The sequence below is a fragment of the Cyanistes caeruleus genome, unplaced genomic scaffold (genome assembly GCF_971803275.1).
Source record: "Cyanistes caeruleus unplaced genomic scaffold, bCyaCae1.hap1.1 HAP1_SCAFFOLD_78, whole genome shotgun sequence".
Classification (NCBI taxonomy): Eukaryota; Metazoa; Chordata; class Aves; order Passeriformes; family Paridae; genus Cyanistes; species Cyanistes caeruleus.
This window is the reverse complement of record NW_028255889.1, coordinates 1568742-1582189: the sequence shown is the minus strand read 5'-3', so window position 1 is coordinate 1582189 and position 13448 is coordinate 1568742. Positions and strand designations below refer to the sequence as shown.

The window sequence follows — 13448 nt, the reverse complement described above, 5'->3', positions numbered from 1 at the left end:
ACCAGGACAGCGGCCCTCGGCAGTTGGCGGCCTTTGGGGTGGAGCCCAGTGGCACGCGAGCGGCCTTTGGTGGCTGCTGTCGGCCGGCGGCTGGGCAGACCTGCTGTCGGCCGGCGGGCCGCCGTGTGACGCGTCGAGCGGCTCTCCCCTATCGGCCTGAGCGCCTCGCCGCCTTCGCGTCTCCCTGAGAGGGAAAGAGGGAGCCCTCAGAAGCCGGCGGCGCTCCCTCCCGCGTCTGGGCCCGAGCAGATGGCGGACTTGCTCCCGCCTCGGTTTCTGCCCGGCTGGCTCGGTCAGCGGGGCTGCCGTCCGCCTGCAGGTTTCGGTGGGGCCGGCCGGGGGCGAGCGGGAAGGAAGCCGCCGTCGGAGCGAAAGCCTCCGAGAGAGCGCCGGCGAGAAAGCTTCCTCGGAAAGGGAGGAGACCGAGCCTCAAGCCGCCGGCGGCCCCGTCGGCCCGCTCCTCAGCCCCCGCAGGCGTTGTCGCGGTGCCGAGCGGCCGGCCGCTTGAGGAGCCGCCTGGGCCGTGGGCGGGGAGGGGCCGACGGCGGCGGCCCGAACCCAAGCCGCAGGGGGGCGGGGAAAGCCCGGAAGGCGGTGCCAAGGCAGGGTGACGTCAGAGGGCGGGGCCGCCCGGCGAGCCCCCGGAGGCGGGCCCGGGGCCAAAGACCTGCGCGGAGCGCCGAAGAGCCTGTGCAAGCGGCCGCCCGCTCGCCGCCTCTGCCGGGGATTCGAGTCGAGTCACGCCGGGGGCCGGCGGCTTCCAGCCGCGTCCCACCGCCCGCTTCCGCCTGCTTCCTTTTCCCCGCTGTCCGCCCCGAGGTGCCGCTTGCTGGCTGGTGCCGTGTCTGCTCCCCGCGGGGTGGGGACGCCCCGTTGCCGGCCTGTGCAAGCGGCCGCCCGCTCGCCGCCTCTGCCGGCGACTCGAGTCGAGTCACTATGACTCTTAACAGAGGTAAGTTTGCATTCCTAACTGGGCTTAGCCGCTGAAATCAGACCTCCTCGTGGTCCCGCTGGATACCCGCAAGGGTAACTAGCTGATTTCTGCCCCAGTGTGAGTGAGGTTGTGTTTTTCACTGCCTCCCTGCCTTTGGACTCGCCACCCAAAGTGCAGTTCCACGATTTTGCGTCGAAAAGTTATCGGCAGAAGCTCCTTAAAAGCTCCCTGCCTGAAACCGAGCCCGCGGTCAAGTTGGGCAAAGCTGACAGCGCTTGAGGGGGTGCTGTTAGTCAATATTCCCTCAATTGGTCTTAGTTTTACTTTGAAACGGCACCACGGTAAAGGCTTTAAAGCTACTCCGTGTGTCCACGGCAACTCAAACTAATTTTAAAGACTGGTATATAAAATCGCCACAAACCCCAAATTTTAAACCCTCAGAATTGGGAAGGGAGGTTTGGAAAAGTTTAAAACTGGAGTTCTACAACTCGATGCATTGTGCCGAAGAATGTAATGCCCATTGTGTGGGGCGGGAGGGGCTGGAGGAATACCCTGATGTGTACTGTGATGATACAATGACTTCCTTATCTCTAGATGATAACGGGATTGATAAGAGCCAGGAAAAGACTGCCACACCCCCACCCACCCAGGAAGAAGCAGCAGTTTTATCAGAGCCAGAGGAAACCGCTATTCAACCACCAAACAATGGGGAATCAGAAGACTGCCCTGTCATATCAGTTCCAGATGAGAATCCACCCTGCCCGTGCTGCGGTATTAAAACGAATAAAATGCCTGGATTAATTGAACATTTACTCAGAGCACATGGAATTAGAGAATGCAAATTTAAATGCACCAAATGTGATTTGGAAAATACAAATTTTCACAGCATTGCCTGCCACTATCCAAAATGCAAAGGTAAAATAAAAAAACCATCCCCAGGAAAATGGCCCTGCAATGTATGCCAGATGAGTTTTCAAACTAAAATTGGACTGGGACAACATAAAAGAATTGCACATCCAGCAGTCAGAAACCAGGAGAGGCTAGAAGCCATGAGACCAAAAGAAACATCAGCAAGAGGAGCCCACAAGAAATGCTGGAGTGAAGAGGAGGAAAATCTGCTAATCCAACTAATAAAACAATATGACGGTAATAAAAACATTAATAAACTGATTGCTGAACACATCCCATCCAAAACTGCAAAACAAATCAGTGACAAGAGATGCTATCTGATGTTAAAACAACAAGCCTCAATTGGATTACAAACTAACAGAAAAACAGAAGAGCAGCCACAGGAAAAAATTCAAAAGCCATCAAAGCGTAAAGAAACCAAAATAAAGCAGTTGAAAAAACACTAGGAAGATATTATCCCATCAAAGATCAGTGATGGCACCTTCATTTTGTATCAGGAAGCCTTCCAAGAAATTCTCAAAAAGAAAAATAAGAATCCCACCCACACCATTAGTGAAATAACCAAAGACTGCATGAAGGTATTTAAAGAGATGCACAGCTGGGAAAAGAACACGGCCTCGTCCGTGGGGCTGTGCCTGGCTGTGCTGCTGGAGCTCCACAGGGACCTGATCTGCAAGGCTCTGTCTGCTGTGGCCACCTGATCCAGCAGGCATTCTCCATTTATTTCAAGACTGTTCTTTTATCATTTTTCTGTAGTGTATAAATAAAAGATGTGTTCTAATAAACAGACTGCAAGACTGTTCTTTTGCTGCCCAGGGTCTGCAGGGCATAGGGGAAGAGGGGGAAAAGGGTGCTTGTGCTCAGCAAGCTGCCCAGGTGTGCAGTGGTGCAGGGAAAATGGCCAGAAGCCCCTTGGCCTTTGGTGGTTCTGCTGAAGGCACAAGCCCTGTCCCAGCCTGACAGCACCATCTGTGTCCTCCTGCCCATGTGGTGCTGGCTGGATTGCTGAGGGCTCCCAGGTGCGTCTTGATCCAGCTCCATGAGCAGCCCCCAGGCTTGATTTGCCTTGTTCCTGACAGCCGGCTGCTCTGATGCTTCCCTGGAGCTCCTAACTGGAGCAGGTTTATCTGAGGGGGGTGAGAATGCCAGGATGTGCCAGGACCAGAGCCCTGGGGTTTCCAAGGAAGAAACCATCAATCCCCTTTTCCAGGAGATTCCAACCCTCTGAATCACACCTGGGATAGAGAATAGCAGAATCGCTGGAGTGCTTGAGACCAGAATGCTGGGAAAAGACCTGATCTTTAATGAACCCCATTTCCTGATGGGAAATAATCCAGGAATTTGGTTCCTGGAATTGGAAAAAGAAGGAAATGTTTTTTTGGGAGGTGCCATAGGTGCTCCTGGACGGGGGATTTCCCTAATCCATCCTTCCCTGATTGAGGAATGGAAGTTTCTGGGATGAGCCAGGATTAACAGACCCCTCCCTCAGGTGTGTGATCCAGGATTTTTCTGCTTTTTCCCAGTCCAGGTGAGCCATGTGCAGCCTTCCAAATGGATTGGTTCAAACCAGGAAGGATTTTATTCCCCATGGGAATAAACCTGGGCTCCAAAACACTCCCAGAATGGCAAAATCCTGATTTTAGCAGCTTTTTCCAGCTCCACATTGGAGGAATTCATGGATCTGCTGGATGAGGGGTTCTCATCCCAAATAATCTGCCTGTTTGTCAAGGAACACTCTGGTGATGGTGCTGATACAAGTTGTGCTGATTCAGTCTTCTGAGAGTTTTGGGGATTTTTTTGGGGGCGGGATTTCAGGTGTCTGAGACAGCGGGGAGTGAGGCAGGAGAGAATCCAGATCCAGAAAAATACCGGATAGTGCAGGGAATGGGGAAATCGCAGTAGAAACAAGCACAAAGGAACTGGGAAAAAAAGCATTTTTAAGACGGGAAAAAAAGGATAACATTCCAACCAAATGCACTGGATGCATATGGATGCTGAAAGCAGGCAGGGAGCACAGAGCCTGTGTGAAACTGAGTCACACAGGCTTCTCTCTCTGGCCTGGGAAAGCATAAGAAGGAATCCCAACAGTCCTTGTTAAAGGACACCAATTGGCAGGTGTTGTTTAGTCGAGGGCTGGTGTTCCACTTAAGCAATGAAGGTGATGTGTACCTTTAATGAGCAATGGGAGTTTTACCTCTCAGACCTTCTCAACCATGTGTATAAAAGAAGATTAAGAATAATAAACTTTGCTCTCTTGGACAATGCAGCTAAGGGAGTCAGTGTCGTACTCCTCGCCGTTCCTAATACAGTGCGAGAGAAAAGAATAACTTGGAGGTGGAATAGGAGAAATTCCAACACAACAGGTTACCAAGGGCTGGGAGGGCCCAAATTTTTCATTTTAGTTGGGAATTTTTTTTGTGTTTATCAGTGTTATTGCATTTTGTTTTTTTCCAGGAAAATCCCGGTTTCTTTCTGATGGGACTTGCAGTTGCCTCCTGTTCTTGTAGTTCTGATTTTGCCCATCCTCATTCCCAAAATTTTTTAGAAATTTCTGTAAAATGATGAAAATGATGATGGACTGTGGCCTTTTTTCTTTCTCCTTACTTGTGATGCTATTGCAGTGAAAAGAAGAAGAAAAAACACTGATAAGAAATGGTAAAAAAAAAGATAAAAAGATCAGCATTTTACCATGTATCAGTGCTTGGCTATTTGTTTTAAAGCTTTTTGGCAAATGTTCTTTTTGCTATAAAATAGAATTATATGAAGCCCTGAAGAGGTTTAAAAAATAAGAGAGAAAAAGTAAATTATAATTTAAAATTTGGCTTCTTTTTCAAAGGAGCAATCCTTTTAGACTACAAAAGTGTCGTGGTTTTAAAGCAGTAACTAAAAAATTACTAGAAAATTTACTTATTTCTTGCTATGAGTTGTGGATTAGAACAAGAGCAAAACAGGCTTAAAACTTAAAAGGAATAAAGTAAGTTCATTAACAAAACTACAAGAATAAGAACACCAGAATAAACCTCCAGAAAAACCTTTTTATCCCCCACTACTTAACCATTCCCTTGTTCAAATGACAACATAGAGACAAAAAAGTTTGGAACTCAGGTGTTTAAAACAGTCCCAATTCCTGATAGAGTCTTTTCATCAGCCTTTGTAGAGAAACAGAAGTCTTCTTCTGCTAATCTATGTAGTTTCTCACAAGAAAACTATTTTTGTTATAGCTTTCTATTTTTCTGATGTCCAGAAATCTGTCATCATATTTTCTCCTCCCATTTCACATCACTCTGAGGTGTGTTATGGGCCATGAGTCTAGGGATGTCATTTTTAAGGATGAGTTATTCAAAGGCAAAAGTTCTCTTCATTTGTCTTTGTGAGCTTCCCTGGAAAAAAGAAAGTTTCTCTTTGCCTCTCAAGGCTTCAAATCTTCAACTATTACTTCTCCCCACTCTGTTCCAGCACTTCACTGTATCACAATTCCTCCACCTTTTGCTCAAAATCTACACTTTGAACACTCCATTCCTCCCTATATACTCTGTCATGAATTAAAGGAGTTTTTTCAGGACACTATTGTCCATCTCCATAACTTTAACAGAAAAGTATTTCAGCTTAATTAAAGCATCTCCTTATTCTCTACCTCTTCTGAAGCTTAACTCTTTTCTTTACTGTCTCTGATAGTTTATAAAGTCTCTTTACATGTTGATTACTATATTTTTCTTTTTCTGGAAAAAAAGGATTAATCTGAAAGTCTCATCTGGGTGATGAAAGAGTTAAAATCTTGCCCAGGCTTTGTAGATGGTTCTGTGATCTCTGCCGGAGCAGCAGCTGGAGTTGTCTGCGATGGAAGATTGTTCATGGCTGCTCTGGAGAGTGTGGTCACTGTCTCAGCCCGCCGCAGGTCAAGAGCTTCTTTTCTTTCCTTACTTGGCAGTCTCTGGTGAATTCAGTCACAGCAAAAACTGCAGCCGAGCCAGGGACCGGCCTGGCTCGGTCAGAGCCCGGGGCAAGCCCCGCAGGCCCCATCTCCCGGCCGGGAGCCGCGGCAGGCCCAGCCCAGCCCCTGCCCGGGCCGCATGGGCTGGGCCGGGGACGGGAAGCCAGCTAAAGCTCAGTTACCTTTCACAGACAGGAAACAAAGAGACCAAGAAATTCCCAGGCTTAGGTCTTAAGGTGGTGTCTCACTTTTCAATGGTTAAGTACTGCTGTCAATTCTTAGAAATGACCAGCTGTTGGCTAGGAGACAAACTCCCATCAGGCTCCAGCGGTTTGAACTTCCTTAGGTGTTTCTCTTTGTTTTCTTAAATGCCGATCCATCACAGTTTGATAGACCATGCTGGATTAAATAGCATTTGTTGTTGGCCAGTTTTCCTGATTACATAGGGTCCAGTTTCAGAAATTTTTGGAGTCAATCTAATTGGTGGCTGTGTGGTAGGTATTACAACATGAACATTAAGCTCTCCCCAATATTTGGTATTGTTTTTACCACACACAATTTTGGAGGACAATTGTACAGCTGTTAAATTCAGCCAACAATCTTGATTCCAAGTTTCACAAGATTTAACCTGGCCATGAGATCCGGCGACTTGACTGTGTACAGGCTCAGTGTGGGATCCGGTACTCAGTCTGCAGCGTATTGAAACATCATCACCTTGAGTTAACAGGAAAGAAGGGAAAACATTAGTTTTGTAATTTAGCACAAAAATCACCGTGTTCACATCATGGTATGTGATTATTACACTAAATATAGGCCTTGCTACAGCATTTGTTTTAAATCTGGAAGTTCATGGTTTATCTGATCTTTATGTCCCTCGGTATTCTTCTGTAGAGAATAAACAAAACAGAGTCTGCCACATAGGGGCAGGAGATTAAAACAATGGAATTATCCAGCACGTGTTTATCCGATGCTCTTTCCCCAAGGCATCGAAGGATACCCATGCATATTCTTCTGTAGTTCTTTTAAAAGCTTCAGCTTGGACTAACCAAGATATAATCCCCACTCTTACCAGCACAAAGCATAGAATTTCTTGCTACTTTTCCTTTTGCCATACCTGAATCCTGTTTACTTCCCAGTCCTTTTGTTGCCAAAAAGGAAGCCACTCAGTATATCCCTTGAACATAGCATAGGAGTTAGTGTAGATACAGACAAGAGAGGTATTCTGAGCCTCACGCTGGAAAACACTCCAAACAGCTCTCAGCACTGCATCCTGAGTGCTGCTTTCTTCCTCAGTAACAATTCGTTCAGCATAGGAAAGGTGGAAGGCTACTGCCCTGCACCTCCACACCTCTCCCTCTCGTTTGGCAGAGGTATCAGTGAACCAAGAGTTTGCTGATTGTTTTTGCTCACTGTCCAGAACCTGTGAGTGGTGTTGCTTCAGCCCACTGCCCAGAATCAGTTGAGGGCAAGGTGGAGTGCTTGGTACAATGGGGCTGGAATCCTGCCACTGAGAGACCAATTTACTTAATTTTTCAAGCGGCAGGTTAACCATTAAACCCTTCAGTACCCTTTTCTTCACCCCCAAGTTCCACCAATACTGTAGACTAGAAATTTGCCTACCCTTTTCTGTTTTTATATTAGGAGGGGTTTCTTTAATTATCAAGTCAGGTTTGTCATGGCTGCTACTTAAGCTCTCAGTTTTTTGTATCACCTGATTTTTTACAGCTCCTTCTGTTATTGAGAAGATGTTAGAGTAATGTTCAATCTGTGCATACCACTTTCTCACTGAGGCCCTCTGGACCACCCCATTGGAGGGGGGAGTCCCAGTACTGACTGTCTTCATAACTTCAAAAGGGCCTTTTAATGCAATTGGTTGCTGTTGTGCAGTTTTTCCTACTTCTATGAGAGCTGGAATAACTACAAACAATCCTTTTTCCCAGGTAGTGTAACTCTTTTCAGCATCTTTATTTTTTATTACTTCTTTTTCATCTCCTCCCATGAGGATATCATCTATGGTTGTTTCGAGGAGAATTGCTGTAGGTTTCAGTGATTCTGGAAGACCACAAATTAAAGGGGTCATAATTTTAGCATTCACAGGCAGCAACATTGGTGATTCATAACCAGCATTTAATTTTCTTTCATGAATCACTTGCAAACAAGCTGCCTTATGAATATTTTCTAGAATTTGGTCTGGGGAACCAGCCAAAGCTACAGGATCTCCCCTTTCCAGGGGGTTAAGTCCCCCTGCCCAATATGCAGCTCGCTGGGTTAGGGACCATGGGTTGCGGTTATCTCCTGTTGTTAAGAAAACACCATGTCCCAAATAACCACTTGCTTCTTGTTCTGTTCATCGAATTTGATCTCCCCCTGTGAGAGAGACACTCGGAATACGTATTCTGTCTCTGAGTCATGAGGGAGACGCCCGTACTCCTTTTTTAACTTAGCCAATGCAGTAGCAGTGTAAGGGATTTCTTTAGTGGTTATATGCAGATCAAGATCTTCATCATTGATGTAGTTATATTCTGTTTTAATCAAAGGTCTTACTTGGGAGCAACAGTTTTCACCACAATTTTTTACCAAATGTAATTCTGCTTGAGGATATATGTGATTTGTCTGAGGAGTTTCTTTTTCCAGCAACTCCTTAAAGGAGTCAGCACACTGTGAATTTTTGGCACACTCCTCACTCAGGGCAGTTTGTAAGAAATTATTTTCTTCATTTTGCAAACTTTCAACTAAATTTTGTAGGGATTGACTAATTGCATTTTCTTCCTACCTTTGTCTCATGCGAGCCTCTACAGCTGACGTAAGGCAGGCTCCCAATACAGAACAAATTATGGCTTTATTATGGCCAAATTTGAACTTTGCCTCATGTTGCAGGGAGCAAATTCTGTCAGTTACATTTTCCAGCTTGAACCCATTATTTTGAGCCCATTCTTCCCCAGCTGGAGAGGGCCTAGCATTATGTTTTGCTAACAAAACAAAATGCAGCTTTATCTTTTGCACTAGAGTTTTCAGAGTTTTCATTCATCTTTGTGTGTGAAGGGACCAATACCATTACAGGGAGTAAAGTAAAACTTAGTTACACTATGCAGCCCATGCTATGTTTCCCTTTGCTTCCCTGAATGGGTGAAGAGACCAAATCTGCTTGTGACTCTTTCAGTTTAAAATATCTGCTGGTCTCTCTGCTACACCAAGCAGTCAAAATAGAAAAAAATATCAGTCCCACCTTTTGCACTCGAAGATCCCTTGTGAAATTCTGAAGACAGAGCCCTCAAATGAGTGTAGGGGTGCTTTTCACCTGGGCATGTGCAGTTTGTGAGAAATTCGAGTCGCCTCCCTTGCTTTCTAAACACTGCTCAGCAGCGTGGCAGGCTAGGGGCGGCTGAAGCGAAACGTCCTTCCCCTGATACAGACTGCACAACAACCTGCAACCACTTCTGTCTCTCAGAATCCTGTCCATGATGCCAATTTATGTCACGATCCGCAAGGTGGGATTCGTGATGTGGCTCTTTTATTTGATCGTAGAGTACAAAAGATTATCAGCAAACCAGGGACTCAAACAGCAGAACACACTTTACTGAGTGCTCATCAGCACTAATATGTGATAGAGGGAAAAAAGGAGAAAGCAAAGCACAAAGAAAGAGTGTAAGGGGATTATAGCTACCAATGTCGAAGTCCACTCCGCCATCCACCGATGCAGAGTCTTCTGTCTGTTGGTGAGATCTCAAAGGAAAGTAAGTTTTGGGTTTATTTTACAATTTTTATTTTATTTTATAATATTTATAGTTTTTATTATTATGTTTATATTTTATTATAGAAATAAATTTTATATTTATTATAGAATTATTTCTTTTATATTATTATTATTATTAAATTATATTTTATTTTATATTTGGGTGTATTTTATAGTTTTTTACAAAGCGAGGGGCACAAGGCCAAAAACAGAGGAGATTGATGACCATTGTGATGAAACCCATTGCTGGGGGGGGGCAGATGTGTGGTACAAATCTATTCTCGCCAGCAGGAATGAGGGCAGTGTACCATGGCAGCACAGCAAGCACACTGGCAAACAATCACTTGGCAAGCATCCACCTCAACCAGGTCAGAGCCCCTGTACCGAGTCCCTTGTGATATTCAGGGTCCTTCCTTGCTGCAGTTGTAAGACAGATGGGAGAATCTTCGGACCATCTCTTACAAAGGCTGAAGTGGAGCAGGGTTCCATGTGAACAGCAGTTGAACATGGGTCAGTTGGTCCTAAGCAACAGGCGAGCGTCGTTCCAAAAGGGCAGGCGATGGCCTTGTCATGGTTTTAAAGCAGTAACTAAAAAAATTACTTCTTTCTTGCTGTGAGATATGGATTAGAACAAGGGCAAAACAGGCTTAAAACTTAAAAGGAATAAAGACAGTTTATTAACAAAACTACAAGAATAAAACCACCAGAATAAACTTCCAGAACACTCTTTTATCCCCCACTACTTGACCATTCTCTTGTACATGTGACAACATAGAGACAAAAAACTTTAGAACTTTGGTGGTTAAAACAGTCTCGATGCCTGCTAGAGTCTTTTCATCAGTCTTTGTAGAGAAACAGAAGTCTCCTTCTGAGAACCTATGGAGTTTCTCACAAGAAAACCTCTTTTGTTATAGTTTTACATTTCCCTGATGCCAGCTGCCCAGAAATCTGTCATCAGATTTCCTCTTCCCATTTCACATCACTCTGAGGTGTGTATGGGCCATGAGTCTAGGGATGTCATTTTAAGGATGAGTCATTCAAAGGCAAAAGTCTTCTTCATCTGTCTCTGTGAGCTTCTCTGGAAACAGTTTTCTCATTGCCCTCAAGGCCTCAAATCTTCACTTCACCCTGCTCCAGCAACTCACTGTATCACAATTACTCTCTCTTTTGCTCAAAAATCCACACTTTGAACACTCCAAGCTTCCCAATACTCTGTCATGAATTAAAGGAGTCTTTTTAAGCTATTATTGTCCATCTCCATAGCTTTAACAGAAAGGTATTTCAGCTTGTAAAGTATCTCCTTATTCTCTCTTCCCCATTTAAAACTTAACTCTTTTCCTCACTGTTTTTAGTGGTTTTATGATGTCTTCTTCATGTTGATTGTCTCTCTCTTTCTCTGTCTTTCTGGGAAAAAGGAGTAATCTGTACATTTTATTCAGGTAGTAAAAGAATTAAAAGCTTTAGAAAAGCTGCAAGAGTTCATGGTGTCAGGTTTCAGTCCAGCAGCAGAAACTGAAAACTAAACCAGGTTGGCCGGCTCTGCTTTCTTTTCCTCCCCCCCACCCTTCGTCCTCTGTGGCCTTGTCCGGCCTGGAGGGCGGGGGGGGAGAGGAGGAGGCCAAGACAGAGCCTTGTTACCTTTTCAGAAGCCAGAAACAAAAGAGGACAAGAGTGCTCTGACTTTACATCTTAAGGAGGTGTTCACAGGGTGACTCTACGTTTTAATGGTCAAAACTGCTGTCAATTGTTAGAAATGACTGATAATTGGTCTGGAGGAAAGACTGCCATCAGCCACCAGCACCTTCAACTTCCTTAGCTCTCAAAACTACCATAAAGGTAAAACCACCCCATGACACTGTGACACAACCGCTGTGAATGTCCCAGTTTCCACCTCTCTGTGACAGCACAGCAGGGACAGCCCCAGTGTTCTCCTCTCTGTGACACCACAGCAGGCACAGCCCCAGTGTTCCACTCTCTGTTACGCCTGTCGTGGTTTTAAAGCATTAGTTAGAAAATCACTGTAAAACTTACTCATTTCTTGCTGTGAGATGTGGAAGATGAGAAGGGCAAAAGAAGCTTAAAACCTAAAGGAATGAGTAAGTTTATTAACCAAACTACAAGGTTAAGAATGCAGAATAGTACTTCCAGAAACCCTTTTTCCCCACCACGCTGCCATTCCTGTCTTTAATTGACAACATAGAGGAAAAAAACCAAACCCTGGTGGTTAAAACAGTCCAAACTTTGCTATAGTCTTTTCAGCAGTCTTTGTCAAGAAAAAGAAGTTCTTTTTTGTCAGTCTATGGAGTTTTTCATAAGAAAACCATTTTCTCGTGGCTTCCTATTGCTCTGATGCCAGTGGCCCAGAAAACTCTGCCATCAGTCCTTTCCTCCCATTTCACAGCACTCTGAGCTGTGTTCTTGGGCCATGATTCAAGGGGTGTCCTTTGAAGGATAAGATCTTCCAAGGCAAAAGTTCTCTTCGTTTGTCTCTGTGACCATCTCTGGAAACAGAAATTTTTGCTTTGTCTCTTAAGAGCCACAAATCTTCAACAACTCTCACTTCTCCTTTTCTCTTCCAGCATCTCCTAGGATTACAACCACTTCACCCTTGACTCAGCTTTATCAATGAATTACTTTTGCTCAGATCTACACTTTGAAATACTCCATTCCCCCCAAAATACTCTTTCAGGAATGAAAGGAGTTTTTTCAGGACATTATTGTCCCTCTCCATAGCTTGAACAAAAGAAAACTTCAGCTTATTCAGGCATCTCCTTTTTGTCTTCCCATATGAGGGTTAATTCCTTCCCTTGCTGCCTTTGATCCTTGATGCTGTCTCTTTCCATGGTGATCCCTCTCTCTTCCCCTCTCTCTGGAAAAAGGATTAATCTGCAAGTCTCATCTGCCTAGTGAAAGGGTTAAACTCTTGCCCAGGCCTTGATCTCTGCCGAGGCAGCGGCTGGAGCAGTTTGCCAGGGAAGATTTTTGGTAGCTGCTCTGGAGGAGTGTGGCCACTGTCTCAGCACGCCGCAGCTCAAGAGCTTTCCCTCCCCTTCCTCGGCAGTCTCTGCTGAAAGCCAGCAGCGTCAGAAACTGCAGCCGAGCCAGGAAGTGGCCTGACCCGGCAGCCCCGCTGCACAAGGCGCAGCTAGCCCTGCGAGGGCTTCAGCCCCTCTGGGAAGGGGCTCCTGTCACTTCACAGTCGCCATCCAGCACCAGGAACCGCAGAACTCCAGCCAGCCCCGCTCCCCGCCGCGGCCTTGTCTGACGTGGAGCGGCGGAGGCTGAACCAGAGCCCTGTTACCTCTTCAAAAGCCAGAAAGCAAAGAGAAAGAGAAATTCCCAGGCTTAAAATTGAAAGGGTGGTGTTCACAGGTTCATGTCACTTTTCAATGGGCAAAACTACTGTCAATTCCAGAAATGGCCAGGTATTGGCCAGGACAAAAATCTCCAATCAGTTTCCAGCAACCTTAACTTCCTTAGCTGTTTCTCTTTTTTTCATAAATGCCAATCTAACCCACACTAGCACAAGTGACAGCCCCAGTGTTCCCCTCTCTGTGACACCACAGCAGGGACAGCCCCAGTGTTCTCCTCTCTGTGACACCACAGCAGGGACAGCCCCAGTGTTCTCCTCTCTGTGACACGACAGCAGGGACAGCCCCAGTGTTCTCCTCTCTGTGACACCACAGCAGTGATAGCTACCATGTCCTCCTCTTTGTGACACCACTGCTGTGACTGTCCCAATTTCCCCCTCTCTGTGACACAACAGCAGGCACAGCCCCAGTGTTCCACTCTCTGTTACGCCTGTTGTGGTTTTAAAGCATTAGTTAGAAAATCACTGTAAAACTTACTAATTTCTTGCTGTGAGATGTGGATGATGAGAAGGGCAAAAGAAGCTTAAAACCTAAAGGAATGAGTAAGTTTATTAACCAAACTACAAGGTT

The 13448-nt window shown here is 45.6% G+C and overlaps 1 long non-coding RNA gene across 1 annotated transcript; it reads left to right on the top strand.

The window, feature by feature from the left end:
- Nucleotides 1–688: 688 nt before the first annotated feature.
- On the top strand, nt 689–2628 carry LOC147646828 (uncharacterized). Its single transcript, XR_015281787.1, has 2 exons — nt 689–952; nt 1529–2628. It is a non-coding gene; the product is annotated as an uncharacterized LOC147646828 (long non-coding RNA).
- Nucleotides 2629–13448: the final 10820 nt, after the last annotated feature.